The sequence below is a fragment of the Pleurodeles waltl genome, chromosome 1_1 (assembly GCF_031143425.1).
Source record: "Pleurodeles waltl isolate 20211129_DDA chromosome 1_1, aPleWal1.hap1.20221129, whole genome shotgun sequence".
Classification (NCBI taxonomy): domain Eukaryota; kingdom Metazoa; phylum Chordata; class Amphibia; order Caudata; family Salamandridae; genus Pleurodeles; species Pleurodeles waltl.
Window position 1 is genome coordinate 327,006,609 of NC_090436.1, and position 24,545 is coordinate 327,031,153.

The window sequence follows — 24,545 nt, forward strand, 5'->3', positions numbered from 1 at the left end:
GAATAATGGAGAGGATAAGATGGGCACCTGAGAAATGCCACAGTATTGTGTGTGAGGAGCTGATGTGAATGTTGATACCAACACAAGTTCATATATTCATGCTCTCCCTTCTTACCTTTCACATATGGTATGTCAAACACAAATTTGACTTGGGAAACAATTGCACAGCTGTATGGGACATTGATATTCTTATGTTGTTCTAAATGCAGAAACTTTCATGTTCTTTCCTATTCCTGATGCTTAAATGTCTGTCACTACCTAAACTACTAGCCATTCAGATTCAATGTCCAATCCGGAAACTCCAAATTCCAACATGGCATAGTGCTTTGATCAGTCTATTGTTGTGGGACAGAGTTACATTTGACAGTCATTGCTCAGCCTATACCGGGCTGTTGTGAAATATAGCCTGGTGGAATAATGTATCTGCTCCAAAGTTGTTTATTTTGTTTGCAGGAGCCAGATAGTTTTTGTAGGGTAATCTACATGCCTCCAAAGATGCAAATTCCCTAACTAGCTAGTGTGAATCTGCAGTTACCCACTATAGCCTGCCATGTCACAAAGAGCTATTATAGCAGACTATCTTTCAAAAATGGTTTAATATCTAGATAACCCTGCCAGGATCAACATGCTGAGTATTCATCGCCTTGAACCAAATATTGTGAAAACCATTATCAGGGCATCTGAGGCAGAAAGCATTTGTATTATAATTGACCTCTCTAGACATCCCCACAGAACATCAACTAATATTTTCAGATTTTTATATACTGTCATTTACTTTTTGTGTAATATGAATCACCTTTTTCAAATTTTTTGACACTTTTGAAATTCTGCTTATCTTTATCTAATGTATAGTCACAACAAATAAATTAGTCTTATGAGGTCCTATATAATAATATACTAAATGTATAATATTTGGTAAACATTAGGGATAGCGTTTTTATTGGGAGAAGTCTGGGGACACTGGGTAGTAGGAATTTTATGTATCCTCACCGATTTCAGCATGAGGAAAATCTGTGATTTAGCCACAGTTTGGTGTTTGTAGGGCATTCTGGGTAAGAAAAGATATTGGGATCCACACAAACCACATCACCCCAGACTACATCAGGTGCCTTGTTTTCGAAAATGTCCGGGCCTGGCAAGATTTCTTTGGTTCTGACAGAGACCTAGCCTAAATACAACAGCTCCGGAAATGGTCAATTCACAAGGCAAAATCAAGATGTTTCTTTGTGTCTTAGCGGGCTTACGGAAACTTTCGTTCCAAGGTTGATAACTCAGTCACACAAGTGGAACAGTATTGTTATCGGGAGAAGTTTAGGAACATGTGTTGTGGAAGTTGTGGATCCTCGCAAATTCAATTAGCGCGGTCTGCTTTCACTTTTGTATGGCTGTGTTATGTCAGTGCTCACTGTGTGATGCGCAATATAGCAGAATGAAAAATCTAACTCTGAACTGGTGGGAAGTGTTTCCCTTGCCTCCTGACTTTGATTCTGGAAAAGTAAATGTTTCTGGTATATTTACCAGAAACACTTTTTGTTCCAGCACCGTGGACCTCCTATTGAAGTCCACTACACTAAGAAAGTAGAGTAGTGGACATCAATTAGTTGGACTCTGCCCTAAAACGGTAAAACCCACCAAATCCATGCAGCCCGGCGTCCTGTCCGATAGGAATTGAAAACAAGCTGCAGAGATGTCATTGCTATGTGCACTAACATCTTTGTTCACATATTGCAGGGGAGTTCTCCAGTGCCAGGGAGCCCCCAAGATGGTAGGCTTCTGGGACTGGGGAACAGCAAAAAGCACAGTGGTCAACAAAAGGCGGCAAGTGCTGCTAATGGCTATGCACAGCTAAGAGAAAGTTTCAGTTGCCATATATGGTATGTAGAGGAGGGGGTTAGAGAGAAAATAAAAAATATTGAAAATTACAAAAATGATTTAGGAGAAGATAGAGGAAAGAGGCTCTAGAAAAGGAGAGAGGATTGAGGGAAAGACAGGAGAGCAATTAGAAAAAGCAAGAGAGAGTGATAGAGAGGACAGGAGAGACATGAACAGGGAGATAAGTGCAGGAGCAGCAAAAAGGGGCAGTGGGCAAAAGGTTGAGAGGCAGTGACGACAGAGATTAGGAGATGGGGAGAGTATAGAGAAAGCTAGAGAAAGCCCAAAGGATCAAAATGAGACCGAGAGACACATGGAGAAAAGATGAGCGAAAAGGTTAATTGTGAGTGGAATTTAGAGTTTATCATGTTTTGGCCAATACATCTAGACCAATGTGATTTCAATGTATAATTTTGCACTTTATTTTCTAGAGGAGATCTTAGTGTTATATCCAAGAATAACCTTCCATAGTGGTCTTTAGAGTTCTAATAAGGTCTGGCCATTGTTACTTAACCCACATTGCATTTTGCAAATTGCTTAACAATGGCACCCCTTTGTTATTTGCTACTGCATGTTCTTGGTACAAAGTGCTGACATTTTCTCCTTTAAAGCATGTCAGCCAGTACACATGGCAGGCTTACAAGATTTCTATATTCACCATTCAGAAAAGTGCATGCTCATCCAAGCAGTGCTAACCACATAGATGGTGGCACCTTGAGGATTCCATGCAAGGAGTCTACTGCATGTAGAAGAGTGGAGAATGTTCATAACTCTAGAAGTGGAGGCCTCTGTAGCATTCAAATGGAAGGTACCATGCAAGCAGCATCAAAGATAGATGTTATCACAGAGCAGGAACCTAGACGCAAATTATGAAACCACCAATCTGAGCTTCAAAGGCGGTGCTGCTGCCTGTCTGTCTATGGCTCCTCTAACTGGAGATGGAAATAACCTGGAACTCCCTCACCACCAACCTAGGTAAGACCCAGACCTCCTGATCTTCAGGAAGCGCCTCAAGACCTGGCTCTTCAAGCAGTAGCAACCCCCAGCACCTTGAGACCCTTCCGGGTGAGTAGGACACTCAACAAATCAACAAATTAATTGATTGATTGATTGATTGAACTAGTGTCCTCAGATATGCCACAGACCACAAATGGACAGATCCAGGGCTCACACACTCACCTATCCTTCACCAAGTCTACCTCTCCTGCTGGTCGATGTCTAACAAAGGTCTCCTTTTGTTCAACACATTTTACACAACCTGTCTGTAACTATGTGGGGTGTATGCCAATGTCACAGCCTGCCTCAAGTCCATACAGTTTTAACTGGTGCTTTTGACCAAATGTTATTAAACTACCCATCTTTTGTCACATTTTATAGTGAAATTCACTGTGGGACTTTCTCAACAAAATGGCATCTACATTCTATATAGTTTTCACAATTTTTGCAGGCCTAAAATGTTTAAAACACACTGGTCGCCAATGATTTCCCAAAATATTCTTGATGGATATGTGCCAAACTCTCTAGAAAGTTATTTTAAATCAGTGGAAAGTTAAATTAAAACTTAACGTATAAAGTAGGATGGAATAAGGAAACTCCACACTTTATGAAGCAGATAAAGTTTCCTAACTTTACGTGAGGTAAGGTTTATCCTTTTAGGATTTTCAGGTGTGATAACCTCCTGAAGTAGAATGTCCTAATTAGGTCATCCTACAGCAAAAAACGCTGATTGTGGAGGTGGGTAATCCATCACTTGAGATAAGAGTTGCTGGAGTGAAGGCTGTGGGATGATATCAAATTATTTTTTTTAGACGAACTTTATAAGCTTTGCATTTAACAAAGCTTGAGTAGTTTAGAATATACACAAAGCTGTGAGTCAGACTACTTTACAACTTTACACCCCTCTGCTTTAATGATAGGATTTAAAGTTAGATTGGGGAAAGTTGATTAAGTGTGCTTTAATATGCACCTTAAAAACATCCATGTATTCCTTTACATAGAATCACATGGTGTGCACCCTGAATATCAAAACCAGAATACTTATATCACAGAATATTAAGGACAGAATATCGAATCCAAAATATTGTCATGTAAGTATAGATTTTCTATACCTCACTCCATACATATGTACATACTTGATATATGTATCTTCAGGGTACGTAGATATGGAGTTATGAATAGTACATCTAAACTTACCTATGTGCACTTATCTTTCAATATTCTGCCCTCCATTTTCTTGTGCCACAATATTCTAGGAGTCAATATTTATTACTATAACCAGTATTGGGGAATGGATGCACCTGTAGTGCACAACTTTAATGTTTGGTCACAGCTAAGGGCCATGCCCCCCTAAAAATATACTTCTTGCTACGGGCTTGAGGTGCAATATTTAAACATGTAACATTGAACTAAATAGGTTCTGGTAATGCCAATTTGGAGTAAATTGTTAATTTCATATTATGGGGTAAGTCCATGGACCGAACCCAAGGGAAGCCTCATATTAGGTGTTTATTTTTTAAATAAAAAAAAATCTGTTTAGAGTAATTACAGGTCTCTATGTACTTCATTAAAAAATGTAGACATGTTATGGAGAGTTTGCATTATATATTTAGCTGCTCATGTACATTGTAAAAATTGTGCAGTAAGTTACAAATTTGTTGTGGGTGGAGGTTGTAGAATTGTGTTACATGATTGAGACACGTGAACCGACATGGAGACATGGGATATTTTCAGAAGATATGCTTTAGGATACATAAACCTATGTTTAGTAACATCGTTAGTTAACATAGTGCTTTAAAAAAATGTTTTAAAGTTGCACTCACCTTCTATTTTTTTGTGCATCATTCGTTTGTGTCTGCACTAGTTTCTCACTGACTCCCAGTATTTGTAGTACCAGGAACATGGAATTTGACTAGGTACTGTGAGGGATGTGGGCAGAGTTTGACTATCCTTTTTCATCTAGCACAGGTGTGGAGGGTAAACCACCATGTTTTGTTCAATGAAAAATATGCCCTAAACATAGTAGCGAATTGGCTTTCTATCAGTCAGTTTTTATGTAATACCGCCATCAATGGAGCAAGCTGACAGATTGCAAAATGTCATCCGTCAAAACTACCAAGCTCTAAATTGAGCAGGCAGAAATCCATGGGGTTGTACGGTTGAACTGATATTTTTTGATGGTATGTCTTCCATCGCCAAAACTCTAAATCATGCCTTAAGTATGAAATTGCAATTAGTAGGAGAATGATAGAACAAACAGTGAACTACTCAAGATTTACTGGTTCGATTCAGCTTATTTGTGCCTATTTCATCAACAGGTGGAAAATAGGGTTTTTCAAAATCTGAATGAAGTGTTGATTGAATTATGTCCAGCAGCAGATAGTTCAAAAGTATTAGCTTTTGCTGCACTTTTCAAGGACTGAGTTTGCGCTTGGGAGGTTTTGAACCTTGGTACTGCAAGAGTCAATGAATGTTCCATCCTGAGCCTACTTGTCTCCCCGAGATGTAAGCTAGTTATATAATTAGGGCCAGAAGAATTGATTCTGATTCTGCGAAACAACCTATGTACTAAAGGTCGATTTTCAAAATCACTATTCATAGTAGGTTGCAATCCAACCTACTTCATTAATATGCAAGGAGTAAATCGTAAATTGAGACTAGCTACAGTCGTAGGGAAGGGATCTGATTGGGATAGCAGACTGTGTCATGCTAACTTGGGTTAGAATGTCTGTGACTATTTCAATAAAGCATTTTCTTATTCAGAACGTTTGGCTAAAAGAAAAACTGGGGGCCTCCTTTACGAGGCCCTAGCAGCCCATTTTTGTTTACATTGCATGGCTTTTCATGGCCTTGCAAATATGAACCCCTTTCATGCATAACAATGCGTGAAAGGGTCATTCCATTGGTGTTGCTGTGTGTGTTCTACCCAATAGCCATGGAATCCAATGCGATCTGACGCATTCCCACATTTACAAGTCAGATTCCTATGCCACCTCAGGGGTGGAGTTAAAGTAGGGCAACATGGAGAAATAACATTATTTCTCCATGTTTTTTCCTCTTTCTATGTGTGCTGCATTCTACAGCACAGAAAAAAAGAGGAAAACACCATTAATGATTGTTTATGTGCAGGTGTCCCTTCAATCATCCTTGCAATGCAGGCACCCTTGCACCATGGTGCAAGGGTGCCTGCTTTGGCTCTAGGCAGCAATTAAAAGGCTTGTGGTGCTGCCCTGCACCAAAAAAGGAGGCCCTGGATGTGTTCAAAAGTATTAAAACTTTTACAAACATTTAGTGATGAATAGGCCATGGTCCCATGGACCAGTACTTATGCCTCAAAAGTGTGTTTTACTTTATTTAGTCTGTAAAGTATTAATGTTTTGTGAATAGATTTTGTTTTCAAAACATTGATAGATTCTACTGCGAATCTCTATTTGGAAGGGACGTCCTACACACGGACCTCCGAAATAGTGAATTGGCATGCAATTGCAAAGCCAAACTGCGATTCGCTAGCATTTGCATGTGACATAGGGCCAGATATATCAAAGGTTTTTACGTATTCTATGCCTTTGGGAAAATGTGTTCATACATATGGCCCATAGTGTATTGTTTTGTAGCACTTCTATAGTACTCAGTGCTTTTTCATGTAGATAGATAGCTACACCAAGTTATGTAAAATTATGTGGACAAACACATACCTTGCAATGAAAACCTACTGTAAAGCAGCACAAAGCACTTGCAGTCACATGTGGCATAAACTGTAAAATTTTCATCAACACCCAATAGTGCCAAGAAGCTGTTAGTGCATCAGACCTTATTAAGTAAACTTACAAGGGAGACACAAATAGGCTGATAGACCTTTTGACTGCACTTTAAGTTTTTCCCACAATGAACCCCGTACCAATACAAATCAATAACCATAACAATCAATAATCAAGAGGAGTCAGTAATTTCCACCATGACCTTTCAGTCATGAATAACCACACCTGCATGTAAAAGTTAGAATGTTTATTTTCCCGATATTAACATTGCTAATGTCACGTAACAGTCTCAAAATCAAATGATAAACATACAGAAACAACACTGGCTGACCGAAGCCGCGAAAGAATCGCAATCTAATCAAAGCTTGAGCTACTATACATTCTAAGGTTACAGTACAAATTAGTAGCAAGAATAACTACACATGCGAAATAACATACATTTAGAATTCAGCAAAGAAAAGACGTCAACTGTTATTACATGTAGCGAACATAATTGAGAACTCTAACAAACATCAGATTAGAATAGCATGTTTGGACTTCATGCAAAACAATTTAGTCAACACAAATTTGGAAAAACATCTAACTATGGCTCTATCAAAATAGCAGTTGGTACCTAGAAACAAAAGCAAATAGACATAACAATCAGTAACATTGTTTTTATACCTGTCCTCAATATGGTTCAGCAAGCTGTGACAGTCTTCGTCAACAGGACATCAGTTCTGTCAGCAAGACATCAGGATTCAGCATTAAAGTTCAGAAAAAGCAGAGGGCCAGATGTATGAAACTTTTTTGCACTCGCAAACAGTGCGAATTGTAAAAATCAGCCGTTTGCGAGTGCAAAAAAGTGGTCTGCGATGCATGAAAGGCATTCGCAGACCAAAAATAAGAAATCGCTAAAATAGCGATTTTTTGCGTTGTGACCTGGTTTTGCGAGTCGCAATTTACGATTCGGTATTTCCAGTAGGAAATTGCGAGGCGCAAAATGTGAGGCGCAAAATCCAAGTCGCAAAGAGATGCATCAAAAAATCGCAGCGCAGAACACATAGGACTCACAGCATACCCACCCATGTGCAGGTATTATGCTCCCTCCACCTACTCGCCACAGGGAGGTATCAAGGGGTCATAGCAGCAGCTGGGGGGGGTCTCACAGAGTACCCTCTCCAGATTTTTCAATGCATTTATCAACGCCATGCTGAGCAAACTACACCAGTACATCAGATTCCCCCACACCCCACAGGAAATACAGCAGACAAAAATTGAATTTTACCAAATAGCACAGTTCCCCCACGTCCTAGGTGCCATAGATGGGACACATGTGGCAATCTGTCCACCATCAGCCACAGAGTATGTGTACCGCAACCGGAAATACCAACATTCAATGAATATACAGGTGATATGCAATGCCTCCTACATCATTACTGATCTCGTGGCCAGGTACCCAGGGAGCACACATGATTCGTACATCTTTCGCCACAGCGGGATTCACACAAGACTGCTAGCTGGGGAGTTTGGTGAAGGATATCTACTAGGTATTGTCCCTCAATACAATGGCGCATTGATGACATGCTGATGTCAGATGGCCCACTTCTTATCATACCCTCTGTCCCTTCCAGGAGACAGTGCCTACGCAGTGCGCACCTACATGATGACGCCCTACCTCAATCCTGCAACACCTGCTGAATAAAGATACAATGCAGCACACAGGGCAACCCGCAATGTGGTGGAGCGCACATTTGGACTGCTGAAGAGTCGCTTCCAGTGCCTCCACAAAAGTGGAGGGGCACTACAGTACAGTCCAGAGACGACATGTAGAATAGTGGCTACTTGTGCTATCTTGCATAATATAGCTACCACCCGGGGCATACCTGTAGAAATGTGTGATGCTGAATCTGATGAGGATGATGATCCCATACCACCACTACATCCAGCAGACAGAACCAGTGCAGCAGAGGGAAGGCAAAGGTGTGCCGACATCACACACAACCATTTCAGACGTGAGTATAAATGACACAAATCCTCTGACAACTGTACCTGTAGTGAAATAAATGTATTACCTTAAGTCAGGTAATATTTGTGTGAGGAATTGCAAAAAAAAGTGAGAAACTAGAAACAATGAAGGACCTGAGTAATGCACTATTACGTCATAGTGAAAACATAAGTCTACTGCAGCTACAGTCATTTTTTGCGGCCACGCACACCACTCGGGTGCCCAGTTACCTCACTGGCACCTCTATTGTCTGCCTCAGTGGCAGTGCTGTGCCTGGCACTGCGCCATCTGGTGTCCAATGCTGGAACAGCTACTCTGCTGAGGCTGGAACTGTCCTCAGTGTCCCCCAGTGCAAGCTCACTCGGTGTGGCTGACCTCTGTCCCATTATGTGGTCGATCACATTGGTGATCTGTACCAGTCCGTTCACAACATCCCTGCTGCTGTGTGCTGCCTCCAGTTATGCAGCCACTGCACGCCGGGCAATCAGTGCAGTTGCATTTGCCACCCTGTTCGAAGAACGACAGAAGCTGCCAAACATGTTCCTAAATCTGCGCTCCTGTCTGCGCTGGCTCACCCTCTCATGGCGCAACTCCTGGCATAGTTCACGGACAGCACTTGTGAGGTCTCTGGTGTCCTGTGATGCCTGCACCTGTCCCTCACGCAGCTGTTCTATGTTGGCATTGAGGGACTCAAGCTGGTGATGCAGGCCCACCATGTTGCTGTTATGTTGGTGCAAATTCTTTTGTAATCCTAGGATCCTTTTATTTTGTTGGCACTGCTGCTGCAACATAGCAGCTTCCAGCCCACCAAATAAGGAGGGACCCTCACCTGCCTCATGCTGCTGTGCCCCGGAATTTGTTGTCATCCTGCGGGGTGCTGTGGTCTGCTGACACCTGACCTCCTGCATCTGGCTGCGCCTGCCTGTTGGTGATGGGGAAATTGGCCCTTCCTGCTGCTCATCTGAGTCTTGGCTGAACTCTGGCAGTGGCAGTGCCCTGGGCCTGCGTCGAACAGTCGCAATGGTGAGAGACCCACTGGTGTTGGTATCAGAGGCCGGATGGGTGTCAGTCTCGCCTACGCGTGCTGATGCTGTGGCTGCTGGGCCTGGCCCACCTGCAACGACAATATGCAGCATGTCAGTTATGTTTGTTACAATTATGGTTACACAATGGTAATAAAGGTACAGGTACTTCTCTACACTGTGTTGTGTGTGTTGTGTTCCTCTGGGTGTCACTCTACTTAAATACATTGCATGTGCTACTTTCAGCTCTGGGTTGTGGACTGCCACTCCCATAATGCATTGTTGTGCTGCTTCTAAGATGTGGACTGGACTACTTCTCCCAATGTTTAACATTGCTTGCTAATTCCTAAGGGACTTTTGTGCATACACATATTGGGTTACACATCAATATTGCACTTACCTTGGCTGGTACTTGGTGTGCCTGAGGTGTCTATCTCTGTGACCCTTGTCACAGCTTTAGGGAGGAGTGTGGACTCGACTAGGTCTTCTAATGGGGTGGATGGTGCCTCTGTGGGTGGACCGCCTCCTGTGCCCCTGGCCTCCTGCAGTCTCCTTGCCACCCTCTCCTTCGCACGGGACCGCAGGTCATACCACATCTTCTTAATTTCTTCTATGGAGCGCTGTGCCACCCCAATTGTGCAGATTTTTGATTGGATATCTGCCCATAGTCTCCTTTTCTCACTCTCAGGCACCTTGAGTGAGCTTTTTCCAAAAAGGCGGTCATGGCTCCTGACCACCTCCTCTGTCAGCACCTCAAGCTCCTGCTCGCTGAATTTGAACTTGCGCTTTCTTTCTCCTTTCTCCTGTGCTTGGGCTGAGGTGTCCATCCTTGCTCAGGTGTGCTGCCTCCTTCAGAGTGCTGGTCTGTGTGGCTGGGCTGCTCTCTCTCAGGATGCTGGTTTGGGTGTGGCACCTGAAACTGCCTGGGATGACTCATTTCCTACTTGTGATGTCATCAGGCTCCTCCAGGTGTGCTTTCTCGAAACTTCTCGCAATTTGCGATTTTTTACTGAATCACAATTTGCGAAAATGCTAATTGCGATTCGGTAAATGGGCCTCGCAAACCACAAATAGCGATTTTTAAGAAATCGCAAATTCCGAATCGCAATTTTGTTAAATGACCAATTGCGACTCAGAAATAGCGATTTCTTAAAAATCGCTATTTGCGATTCGCAGGGCCATTTTTTCATACATATGGCCCAAAGTCTCTTTAGGCCTTTTCGGAAAAGGATAGTAACTAAACTCAAGACAGTTAAGAAGAATATTGTGGAATGGCCTCTCCGGACGGTAAGGAAGAAAATAGCTAATGGACTCTCTCCTCTCGATGCAGTCTGGCTAAGTTAGATTTCCTAAAACTATTTCTCACGTCCTAATTGGTCAAAGAATCGCATGTTCGCTTTTAGTCCAGTGAAAATAAAATCCTAAATCTACTCTTTTACTAGCATATGGTTCATATGTTGATGATTGGCTCCTCTCCTCCTGTTCCCATCGTTTGACTTGTCAGGTATCAATATTGTTGCAGCTTATACTCCAGTCAGTGCATCCATTGTCCTTCACTGAGAAGGTCGGTCTTACACATACTATGTTAAACATTGTTTCACTCGCAAGTACATCATCTTCTAGCAAGCAGTTCTCATGAGAAAGACTTTTAGCTACGAACACTTGGTCAGCACAGTGGAAAATCACAATTTAATCCTCTAAGCATCCATTTTATAAGTCGATTAAGAAATGCAGTTGGACATGAGGCCGTGCAGCTAGGCCCAAGACCTCACTAAGTTAAGGCCTACAATTAATAAAGCTAATACATAACGCATAACCCTTAATATGACATATTACTACATTAATCAAACATAAGCTCAACATTTCATAACAATAAGTATACTTTGTGGGTGTAATTTCAAAAGCGTGCATTATTTTTCTCTAAGGTAATTCATTTTCTATGCAAATCCAACACTCAAAATACATGAATATTCATTATTAAAATTCACCGTTAACAATCCCTTGATGACTAAATGTGTCATCACACCAAATCTTCCCACACAAATTTTTGCTTCAGCTAAAATTCTGTCATTTTAATCCCTCTTAATCTTCGTTCCCTTAACAAATTTTCCTTTTTCATTTCTTCCCTCCTCTGATCATTTTGTATTCCTTCTACACAATTTACATAGTCCCTATGCTCCAATTATGCAAATCACAATAATCAATATCCCTTGTAATATTTTCAATAATATCACTTTCCCAATGTTGCTGAGCCAATTTCCCACCGAATCAAATCCTTTGCCAACTTTCTCCTAAACACCTGGTTCTTTCAATTTTTTCAAATGAGCACTTTCATTAGTCAGATTAGTAAGTAAACTTCTAATTCCTTTACTATTATCAGGAATATATGAGCAGCAATGCATCAAATTAAGCATTTTGCAAACTCTGCCATCTTTTGCTAAAAGAATGTCTAACGCATATACACATAACAATTCCTCGCATTCATCATCTAAACATACTCACTCAATAAGCGATAAAAGACATTAGAAGAAAGTTCCCCATGTGCATTACCTACATGCAGATACTTCTGATATAACCTACACTTCTCTATTGCCGTTAATGCAGTAGATGTCTCTGAAGCTGAAGTATGGTTGGCTTTACTCTTGTCAAGAACAGTTATACCCACAATCAATATCCCGCACAATATCACACATACAATTGCCAAACCAATACTCATGTATCTACAGCACATATTCTTCCTACCCTGCTGGCTAATGTTACCCATGACCTGTAAAGAATCAGGAAGTGTAAGAGAAAAATTTAGAAACTATGCAGCAAAAATCAAAAACAAAATCTTCTTTCACTTCTTTCACTTACAGGATCCTTTGTCAAAAATCGGTTTAGCAGCTTGTCAAATCAGGTTATCTTTGTCAAATCAGGTTATCAGTCTTTTCTGGTTACTTTCAACAGTCTCTTTTTCTTTGAACCTTTTCTCAATTTGTCTCAACAGTTCAGTTTGTTGGCTTATTTTCAGTGCCAAAATATTGACCTGGAATGTCTCGATCAAAACAAAAAGACACAAATTCTCTTTGCCAGTCACTTGTTGTTGCATATGCCAATTCAGGACCTGCATATCTTAAACTTGCTTTTCTCTTTCTTTTCAACTTTCGATCTCTATTCAGTTCTCCTTCACTCAGGTCTTTTCTCCTAAAAAAAAGTGGCGCTACAGTGCCCCCATATGGCGCACCATGGCGCAGGGTAGGGGGCAATAGCATTATTTTTTTGCTACTGATATACTCTGCAGGAGTAGAGTGAACATTTTGGTGCTACTCCTGCAGAGTACATAGGGGCTCATTATAAATAATGGCAACCACCTTTTAACGCCTACTCTGAGCAGGAATTTAAAAGTGCCAAAAAATTGTGCAAGGAAATCGTTTAGATTTTCTTCCGTCATTTTTTCGGGCCCCCAAATGGGGGAATGCCCCCTTTGCATACATTATGCCTGGGGCAGACATAATATAGCGCAAGGGTTTACAAAGTGGTGAAATGGAGGCATTGCGCCACTTTGTAAATATGGTGTTGGGAAAATGGCACTTTAGCGGCGCCTTAGCATAAAGAAAATGACACTATGGCAGCGCTGAGGTGGCACTAGGGGCTCTTAAATCTGCTTCAAAGGTTTTAAATGAAGGATTTTCACATATTTATTCCAAAAGCAACAAAAAATTTAATTTGCCGGGAAATTAAAAATAAATTGTCTAAAAAAATGTTACAAAATTATCATTCTCCCAAAAATTCAAACATTAAAGTCCAGGGAGGAAAGGATTAGCGCCCTATCACAGTTCAAGAATATTTATAGTTTTGGTACAAGGCTCTAGCCTAGGTAGTTGCCTCCTAACACTCTAGAAAGTTTCCTCCTTGGGGAATCTCCATCCTCACCGAGTGGATAGTAAAGTACTTCTGGGGATGGGATGGGTGTTTACAAATTTCAGTGTAGATTCTGGGAAAGGGCATTTGGGGCATGAGAGGTACTGGGACATGGAGAGGTACTGGGGCAGAAAGAGGCACTGGGACAGGGGTCCTAGAATCACTGGAGTCTGAGAATCCATGATCACCATCAGGACATGTCTGTGTGGCAGACGAGGCAGAGTGGCAGCCCTCCAGGATAACAGTCATTCTGTCCAGTTAATTATAGACACCATTGATGGCATCCAACAATGCCATCTGCCCACAGAGAGGGTCTTAAGCACCTGCAATGCATCCTGCAACACCAATGCTGGCAGGGCTGGAGCAGGAGAGAGGTGTCCACGATGAAGGAGATCACAGTCTGTCTTCAGACTAAGGCCTTCATTTGTACTTTTTGACACAAAACTGCACTAATGCAGTTTTGCTTCAAAAAGTTTAGCGCTGACTAGCGCCATTTTTTAATGCCACCCGGGCATCATATTTATACTATAACATTGGGTAGCACTAAAAATAGTTTAGAGTCATTTTTCTCCATATTAACCATTGCGCCTTGTCGTAAGGCAAAATTATGTTAACAGAAGAAAAATTACTCATCCGTTTTATGAAATGTAAACACATCGCAGAACGGAAATGCACCTTTTTGCCCGCAATTGCGTCAAATACAGACGCTAACGGAGAAAACAGTGCAAAGGAGAGACAAAATGGAGCCAGGACACCAGGAGAGACCCCATGGAGACCCCATTCAACCAGGAACCAGCCAGAAAGACACAGGCAAGACCCAGTGGAGGGAGAAGAAAAAGAGAAAGTGTTGTTTCAGCGCAAAGGAGCACGAAATACTGGTGAGTGAGGTGACGGACATCAAAATCAACTCTTCGTCACCTCAAAATTGCCAATTGGAAGGAGAGAGGCTATTTGGCAGCAGATAGTGGATAAGATGAACAGTGTGGCAGAGGTCAGGAGAACTGTAACTGACTGCAAGAAATGCTGGCATGACTGCTAACGAAGGACAAAGGGAAAAATGGCAAGAAACAGGAAGGCAGCACTACAAACTGGAGGTGGAAGTCCAGCACCACAAGAGGACTTGGATAAGATGGAGGAGATGATTGCAGTGGTCATCCCAGAGGAAATTGTCATAGGAATCACAGGACAGCGTAGACTACCAGGAAACACCACAAATGCAGGGTAAGTTACATGGGGGAAATTTACACTAAAATGTAAAGTGCAAGAAGGGGTAGGCCCATAGGACTCAGACAATGCATGTCAAAGGAGCGCAGAGGGACACAATGCACATTAAGCAAGTTGCACTATTCTGACGTAAGCTAAACATGTACCTATGCCTTGATAGTGCCATGTACCACAACACATACACAACCTGGACATATGTTGAACACCAGGTCTGAATACCTAAATGTACATAGGCAGCACACGGGATGGATGGCATGGTTAATCACTGTGCCACTGGTTGTGTCATTACAACATCCCTTGCATATAGTCATATCAACACTACCAACACGACCAAGAACTCTAAGACTAGGTAGTCAGTCAATACCATTCCTGGGGTTACGTCATAGTGGTGTCCCTTGCAGTAACACCTTGCAACTGCCTTGCCTCATTGCTCAAATGCATGTGTGCTGCATCTCACAGCACCCAAGTCATTGCAACTGTCCCAACTGTACCCAGACATGTGCCGGTAGCACCACCATACCGCACATTGACACCACATCCACATGAAGCAGCCACCACTCCATCATGCAGTCAGGGTGCCCCTGGGGTGCAAGGAACAATGAACTGAACAGGCACGGGGGAATAGCAAGCCGGTCCTGTATCATTGGTAATATGCCACTACCCAGACCAACTAAACTGCAGTAGTGTTGAACCACACATCTTGATGCTGAACAGAAATGTGCCACTACAAAAAATAATTGTACCACAAATAGCAAACAGTAGGTCACAACACTCACAGGCTGAGCCCACAACTACTCTGGCACAACCATGTCAGACACATGTGAATGGAGAAATAAACACACACATACAACATATGGGGTATGACTGTGAACATAATGGCATATAATTCCACATCAACGGGTGGGGGGTGGTGCATGTGCAAGTCTAGTGTTGGTAAGACTGCCAGTGCAGTGTACCTTTTGTGGTTGCCAGTATGAGTCACACATTGGGATGGCAGCTGTAAATCTGTGTGCTCATGGTAGCTCTGTGGGGCACTTAGTACAACATTCTTAATGGATCAAATAGACTCAGTGCCAGTTTTGGGGTGCCTTGGGTGTGGCAGGACATGCTGCACTCAGCTCTGCAAATCAGGCAGTGGAAAGGGCAAAGGGCCAGGGCATGGGACCCCCTGTACTGCCCATACCAAGTGCCTGGGCTGTGCAGGGGCACCCAGGGGCAGACCACATCACCAACAACCTTTGCATGGGGGTTTCACCACCATGCAAAGGCTGTTGGAAATGCAGGAACAGACCTGGAGGGTAGTGTTGAATGTAATACTGGTCTGGTGTCACAGGACAGATGGCATTGCCAATCCGTAAGCTGCTGGAAACCTGCCAGTGCCAGGTCATTGTCCCATGGGGCATTCCACATTGACAACAGTTGCCACTACCACCTGTGCTGTTGGGGGTGGTCAAATACACAAGGTGCCCATAGGACTGACGCACTTGAAATGAGGGACCAATATGACTACCTGCAGAATCAGCTCAAAGTAGCTTTAGGTCCTGACCTAAGTACAACTCCTGTTAACTGCGTGTGTCCACAGACTCATTTACCATCAAGGACTGGCACATACAGAATGATGTACACAGCAGACATTTCATACCCCATGCTGGCCATCCCTGGGTCTAACCCTGTTCTTGTGTCAAATTATCTGCACTGCCACCATGCTGCACTCATGTATCACAGTACAAGGAGGGCTGCATTGAGGTGGAGGACATAGGTGTGTAGGAAGGCAAACACACCTTCACAGACAGAAGATGAAATTGAACTTTGCCAGGTTCATGAGTGCCATGCAATGTAGCACACATACTCAAACAACAACATGAGGAGCCATCAATGTTAACAAGAGCATAGTGTCCTGGCAATGCTATCCCTGGGGTGGTGCAAGGTCTCAGCACCGCATGAGTGTAAGACTGTGAAAGGTGAAAATTGCCATGTGTGGTGCTGTGGCATGAGCACAGCAACACCCATTGCAAGGCCTCACCATGCAAATGGATGCCTAGGGAAGGTTTACAACAACAAGATGGTGTCAAGCCACAAAAAGGATAGACATCACACCTAGAAGATATGATGCAGCCAATTGCACCAACTGGGCTTCCCTTCATGTGACACACAGGTCTGTAGACTACAGCTGTGATGTACAGGAACAACTAAGGGACCTATTTATACTTCTAGTGACGCTCCTGTGGGGCTAAGCACTGCGCTAAGCACTGGGCCATATTTACAAGGTGGCGTTAAGCCACTTTTTGTGGCTTAATGTCACCTTGTAAATATGGCCCCTTCCCCTGCAGCACTGTGCGTGGGAGGGGCGTGCAATGGGTGTTGCTGTGGGTGTGCCACAGCAACACCCATTGTATTTTGACGCTGCCTCAGATTTATGAAATTAAGTAAACCGGATGCAGCGCCACCCCCAGGGGTGGTGTTAGCAAGGCGCAACGAGGAGGAATACTTTTATCCCTCCTCATTTTTTGCTTTTCCTATCATAGAAAGAGCAAAATGCCAGAAATGATTGTTTATGTGTGGGAAGGTGTCCCTTGCTGCACATAAACAATCATTTGAAAATGATGCTTTGGCACTTCTGTGTGTGCTGCATTCTACAGCTCACACAGAAATGCCAAAGCGCCATTAGTGATTGTTTATGTCCAGAAAGGGACAACTCCAACGCACATAAACAATCACACCCCTCAACACAGACATTATTGCACGATGGTGCAAGGATGTTGCGTTGGTGCTGGCAGCTGAATTTTGCGCCAGCGCAGGGGACAACACAGGGGTGCACCGTACTCACTTAAATACAGCGCATCCCTGCATTTCTAAAGTGATGCAACGCGGCACTGCCAATTTTGGCGCAGCACCACGCTGTGCCACTTTTCCATAAATCTGGCCCTAAAATGACAAATATCAAGTCATTACAGAGGATGATGGCTCTCCTGCAGATCTGCCTGTCCTGCAGTACCCAGATGACCTGGATGACCAGCTGGCAACCATCAGCCAAGAGACCCTCCAAGAAGTCCTTGTAAACCTCCAGACACCACCTCCAGTCGCAAGGAGGAGTATTAATGTAGCAGACATCCCACAGGCCCCACTTAGCACCCCAATAGTACGACCTGCCAGCACCAACACAGCTGAGGACTCCGAGGACCCAGGGACCAGCTTTGAGAGGACAGTGGTAGGAGACCAGCAGGAGCTGGCCAAGGAGGTGCGGGTGGGGATGCAAACTATGGCAGCCAGCCTAGAGGGTATGCACACATGCATGGTTACGGCTACTGAACAGACTACAGCCAATCAAGGCACACACTCCCCAATGCATGGTGTCCAGGAGTGTCTGAGGGACATAGCTGCTGCCATGAGGGAGAGGCCACAACAAATGTCCTCCCAAACTTGCATCAGCGTGCTTGAGGACAAGATGGACTCCATGCACCAAGAAATGGTCTCCCTCAGGACAGACATGACTGCCTACCACAGGGTTGTTGCTGCTGTACTAAAAAATCAGCAGCTCCTCCTTGCTGCAATGATAATATATGTAGTTCCACAGATGGCAGCTGCTGGGAATTGGCAGTCCACATCTCCAACCACTGAAGTGTGTGTGGCCTCCTCTACCTCCCCACTACTACCATCAAGGGCAGAGGAGACACCACACACATCGGAGGATGTGGAACAGATCGTCTTCACATGTAGGAGTTCCCGATAGCACCAGCCCAGGCCACATGGGCAGTGTTTTCCTTTGTCCTGTGCTTGATATCATGCCAGTGTTTTCACTGTTGCAGATATGCACTCTTCACCGAAACACTGTTTGCCTTTCTGCTATGGACTGCAATTGTCTCTCACTTTTCAATTGGCAATTTATGTTCCCCTGCACTGAAAGACACTTTACCCAAGCATGTCCCATAACATGTCTCTCAACCCTGGGCTTGTGTTGTGTCACAATTGGATGGATTCCACTAATGGGGTCACAGACCTGGACAATGTAAATATAGCACTACGACACTTGTAAATAAACATCACCTACACAATCAGCATGTGTTTGTGTATTGTGTATTGTGAGATATCTAATACGCTTAGGGCACATATCTACGCACAAGGTACCTACATGATGAACGTTGATGCTGGTCTCATCCCCTACAAGCAATTCACTGAGTATGTCAAAAATGTTGGACATGAGTATGCTTCACCCACAACATACGGCAGTAATGGCTCTGAAACAGTTCTCGGATAATACCGTCAGCTGGGAGTACCAGTAGAATACATTGGTGTGAAACAGAGGTACTTAACCTCTTCTGTAATTGGCACTGGTCAGTTTAGCAGTATAGATATGAAATGTAGGCTGTTGTCAGATGTCCCAGAGTGTCCAACATTCCGACACAGGACCCAAACAATGACAGCTGCATTACCTCACCAACCTGTCCAATACATGGTTAACATAGTCACCTTGAGTGGTAGCTACACTGGATGGCAGATGCACAGACAAGTAGATGCGTTGTAGCTGCCAATGAGACAGCTCAGTTGTAAGAAGGTGATGAACATGTCAAGAGAGGGATCTGGAGGTGGGACAGAATCCTAGGTCAACACACAATTTTCACTGTACATCCATGGGAAGACCCCGAGACCCAAGCATATGACACATGAAGTATGGGAGTACCCAAATATTTTTAACTAGAATTAAACTAAACTAAAAAGAATGAAGAACACCTATCCTAACCTAACCTATCCTAACTATACATAACCAACAACTGACCCTAACTACTCTATGCTAAACTTACCTAACACATTTAACAACACACTCTAAACATTGCCCCCCCCCACCCTCCTTATATAACGAGACACATGCAGGACAACATATACTAAGCTACACATATACTACATATATCTAAACAAATACATATTTTTTTACACAACACATAAATGCCCCAACATCACCAACCAAAGTAACATGTAGAAAGTAGAAAACCCACCCCCCAAACCTACTTATCCTAATTAAACTACTAACCTAATTTAACCTGACACTAACTCCCTAAAACCCACTATAAAACATTAAAAAGAGTGAGGAGGGAGGGGACTGAACTGGGAGTGAGAGTCATTATGCCAATTACAGACTTGCCCTCTTAAGTTTACTCTTGATGAACTTCAGTCTCTTGGTGTTCTTCTCTATCTCCTTCTCAAGACCGTCCAACTTTTTGAGGACCGGTGTTGCATCCCTCTGTAAGTCCTTTATTGCACTCATGTCCATGGCAGCAGGTGGGGTGGGCTGTGGCACAGATGTTGAAGGTGTAGCAGCTGGGTCTGTTGTGATGGTGGCAGCTGTGCCCCCCTGCACGGCTGTGGTGCTTGGTCCTCTCTGTGGCCAGTGTGGGTCCCCCTTGGGTGAGTGCCCGCCATTCCCCAATGGATCGCTCGGTGCAATTGCGACGTGCCATGCTCCAGAACCTAGATTCCACTGCCAGGATGTGCCTGTAGCGGACTGCCCTCTTCTGAAAAACCCGCAGTTCCTCATTGTTCATGTTGGCAGCTGTTAAATTGTGACAGGCAACCATCAGTGTCAGCATTGTGTGGAGTATGTACAGATTATTAGCTTACACTCTACATCTAATTGCACATGCACTCCAACTCACATTCCGGATAAAACAATGGCCCTGATGAATGAAACAACAACGTTGCCTTAGCATCATTTCATGGACCCCAAAGCGACTCACAACAAGATAAGGAACCAAACCAAATTAGGTGTGCACTGATTTTGTGCTATGTGTGACAATGCAAAGGCAGCGTCAACTTCACATAGATCAGGGCCACTATTCCTCATCATCTGTGTAAATTTTCAACCATACACCTCACCGCCAGTAACTTTAATCTGTTATTGGGAATATGGGATGCAGTTGGTAGCCATAAGGCATCAGTATTGATAGGTACACATGCAAGTCTGATCAAAATGACTGTCACCTACACTGTGGGCATCACATTTACCTACAAATGTGTTGTTCCTCTCCCGGTGCCTCAGGGGGGCTGGCCATACAATCCATCAACTCAACTGTCCAGGTCATCCACAAAAGCATGCCCACTCATACATGGAGTCAGGGAGTGGACTTTATGTTAGGAGGGCTGCCAACTAGCAAGCTGGTATCCATAGGTCTTTCACATCTACATTCATGTGTCCAAGTGTAGACACCCATCAATACTTGATCTGCCAATACTATTCCTTACGCACCCATATCCATGCCAGCACACGTCTGGCCTTGACCTGCATGCACACCTATTACATTCCACATAAGTAAAGGGAGTACAAAATATGGGGCATCATGCTGGGGGACAATTGCCCACCCAGTCCTACATGTGCATTACAATACAGGGATACACCAACTTGTGTTCAAAATGGTGCATCATTGTGTTGTGAGAATGACTGTGTGTCCCAGTGCCAATATTCTCAGAGCGGTGCACTTCTAAGTCACATATGGGCCTACACGTGGCTTGTCATCACCTTGTTTACACAATGCTGCCCATTGAGCACCACAAGCCTCACAAGATATGACTCTCTGCTCGTGCATGGGGAACTCTTAAATGGGACACAATTTCACCATCCAGCCTACTTTGATATCTGATCATTTGACAGCTCATCACTTCTAGCTTTGTGTGTAACACACATGACTCACTCACACAAAAGCCTCAATCACTACACAGGACAGACATTATCACACTTACTGGATACATCTGGGTCCTCAAATCTTCGCCGATGGTGTAGGTGGCAGGTCCACCTGTAAGATATTGATGGAAAACCATGCTTAGTGTTGTATCACTGTCACTACTAGCAGTCAACATTTTACAGTGTGTACTATTTTAGAGGAGTGAGCTAATTATCCAGGTTGAAGACAATGCAACAGACACACCACTGCAAACTCACAATGATACTGATATTCAGGTGAGTGAGAGTCACACATCTGCACACTTACACTGGGCCTGAGACTCATGTAGTGCTACACCCTGCAACAACCATCTATAGAAGATAGAACTCCATGGAAAGAGGGGGAGTTGGGTGACTGATACATGACACTACCCTGGTGCTCTGCAAGACAACTGACTCAGGCATTCTGGCTTGTCCTGCAAGGTAAACAGAGACACTTTGTGATGGACAGGCGGCTCAATTTTTAGTCTGCAATGATCATGCGTTGAGTAATCCATTACTGATGTGTCAAGGTTGTTTGATGGTATCAAATTCCCTATTGTCAGTATGCCCCTTTGCTAATATAATGGCAGGTTTCATGTGTGTGAAATGATGACAATGTAGCGCTATACATGGATTGCCTTACTTTGTTATCACAATCCAGATACGTATGGTATGCTGACGGTGTCTTGGCTTATCATACATGACACTATGCTGGGGCATAGGTGTTGTCATGGTCCCTGAAATGTGTGACTTAGTGATGGTTGTGCATGACTCACCAAACATCTGACCTGCATTGGTAAAATGGTAGGACATGTGAACTCCATGGCTAGATTGGCGCAGTTACACTTCATTCTGGTTGATTCCAAACGGTCCACAAGCATTGCATGCAGCACGCCAAAACATCTTCTACTGCCATTCAAGAACGGTGAACAGTAAATAGTTTGCCAATGGGCGACCCACCAACAGGCCCACCAATCACCAAACCAAGATGGTCAAGCAGATCCTGCTCTCTGGCCACCAGATCTGCCCAGCGATGCTTCAGCTTGTGCTTGTTGCAGCTGCTGCAGAACACCCTCTTCAGGTGGTGGAGCACCTTGCCCCACTGCAGCCGCCTCACCTTCATCCGGTAGCCCTGGATCACACAGCCCCCCGTCTCCAACATTAATGGCAGGGAGTGGGCTACCAGCCACATGAAACCTCACAGCTCCTCCTCCCCCAACTTTGTCAGCCTCCCCCTTCCAGACATATCTCTCAGATACAGGTTGACAACAATAATGAATAAAAACTAAATTAAAATAAAGGAAACTTAAGTGTTAAGGCCCCAAAAAATAATCCCAACTAACCCAACTTAACAACTATCCTGGACAGACACCCCACAGTACAAGTACAATAATACATACAAACAATACACACATTTACGAACACTGGGACAAAATATAGTCAAAAATACAAAAAACACAACAGGAGGGACACCCCAAGATACAATACAGAGCAAGAACACCCCACCAACTCCAGGACACAACCACACAGTCAAAAGAGGCACATACTGTAAAGAGAAAGTGAAAGTACACACACTGTATCATGCCTGTAAACAGGATTTCCTATCACATCACTTCTTGTCCCCGTGTGTCACGTTTTCTGTTATGCCTGTATTTATTTGATGCATGTGATATTTGCGTGACTATTTCAGACGCATGACCTACGTGCGTCTTTTATTTTGATGCATTACCTTTATGCGTCAAATTAACAGTAAATCATCATTGAGATGAGTGCAAAGGTTGAATTCATACTAAGGGCCCATGGGTCATATACTTTACGTCTGCAGATGTTTTCAACGAATTTGCGTTATTTTCTTTGACTCTATTCCTGATTGCGTGATCTTGTTATATTGTCTATGGATGCACCCTGTATCAACATACAAATGGAATGGGCTGGGCTGCAGTGTGGCATTTTGTGTATGGCCACATGTGGTATTCCATGCAGCAGTGTGATTTGGGTGTGACTGGTCTGTTACACCAATGTGTATGTTACAGAATATACAGTATGCAAATATTTGCACATCATGCATATGTATGCATGTGTGACAACAGGGTATCCACATATCTATGGCAGTCAGTACTATGCAACAGTTATGGTATGTGATTATGAATTGTGTTTACTTATGTGATGTGTGTAGTTGGCTTACAGAGCATAACACTTTAGATGACATACACAGCTCGGGCATTGTTTATGATGGTTGATGAATGCTATCTAGGAAATGCTACCAGACAACTATCTCCATATGTTGATCTTGAGTTTATGGTGACTGGTGTGTGGACTACACATATGTCTGACATGTGTACATATTTGGTACATACTGTGATTGACACACTCTGCCTACATTCCACCCATATCATGTTTTGAACACAATAGTCAGATTAAAGTCATTACATTTAGCAATGGTTGTTTTTGTGTGGTGGACCTGGAGCCCTAGCTGCATATGTTCTCATCCATTCTGATGTGCATTCCACAGACGTGTCTGTGCAAAGTGTGAGGTCATGTGTACCCTGTGTCAGGATTGGGCCCCATGGCAGGACTGATTTCCATAGATGTACTGCGCAGGCCCAACTTCTTCCATTGCTTGTCATACCTGGGTTGATCATGATGACCATTGTCACCAATGATGTCCCCCCCTAGTCGCACATGCTCCATGCAGCCATTGCAACTGTCACACTGAGTTGTGTCAGTGGTCTGTTCAAACATTACAGTCGTACCATATTTTGACATCCACTGCCTCATGTGTGGGGCCCTTGTATACCTCCTATTTGGTCATGTTGTAGTTGTGTGTGATGAGCTATTGTTGTACAAGCTGGCAACGTGGATAAAAAGAATATGTTGTGGTCCATAGAATGTGTCCTTCAGTTGTCACATTCAAGTGATGAGGCTATTTGTGATGTGTGTGATGGTAGCAGTTCATTCTTACGCATCACATGTGATGTTGCTACAGTAATCTTCAGATTAGTGTTTGTAACATGCTCCCTGAGGTTAGACTCACAATCCTGAGGTATATGTTGTGGAGACTGAAGAGACCAAAGCTGGATTGTGTGAATAAG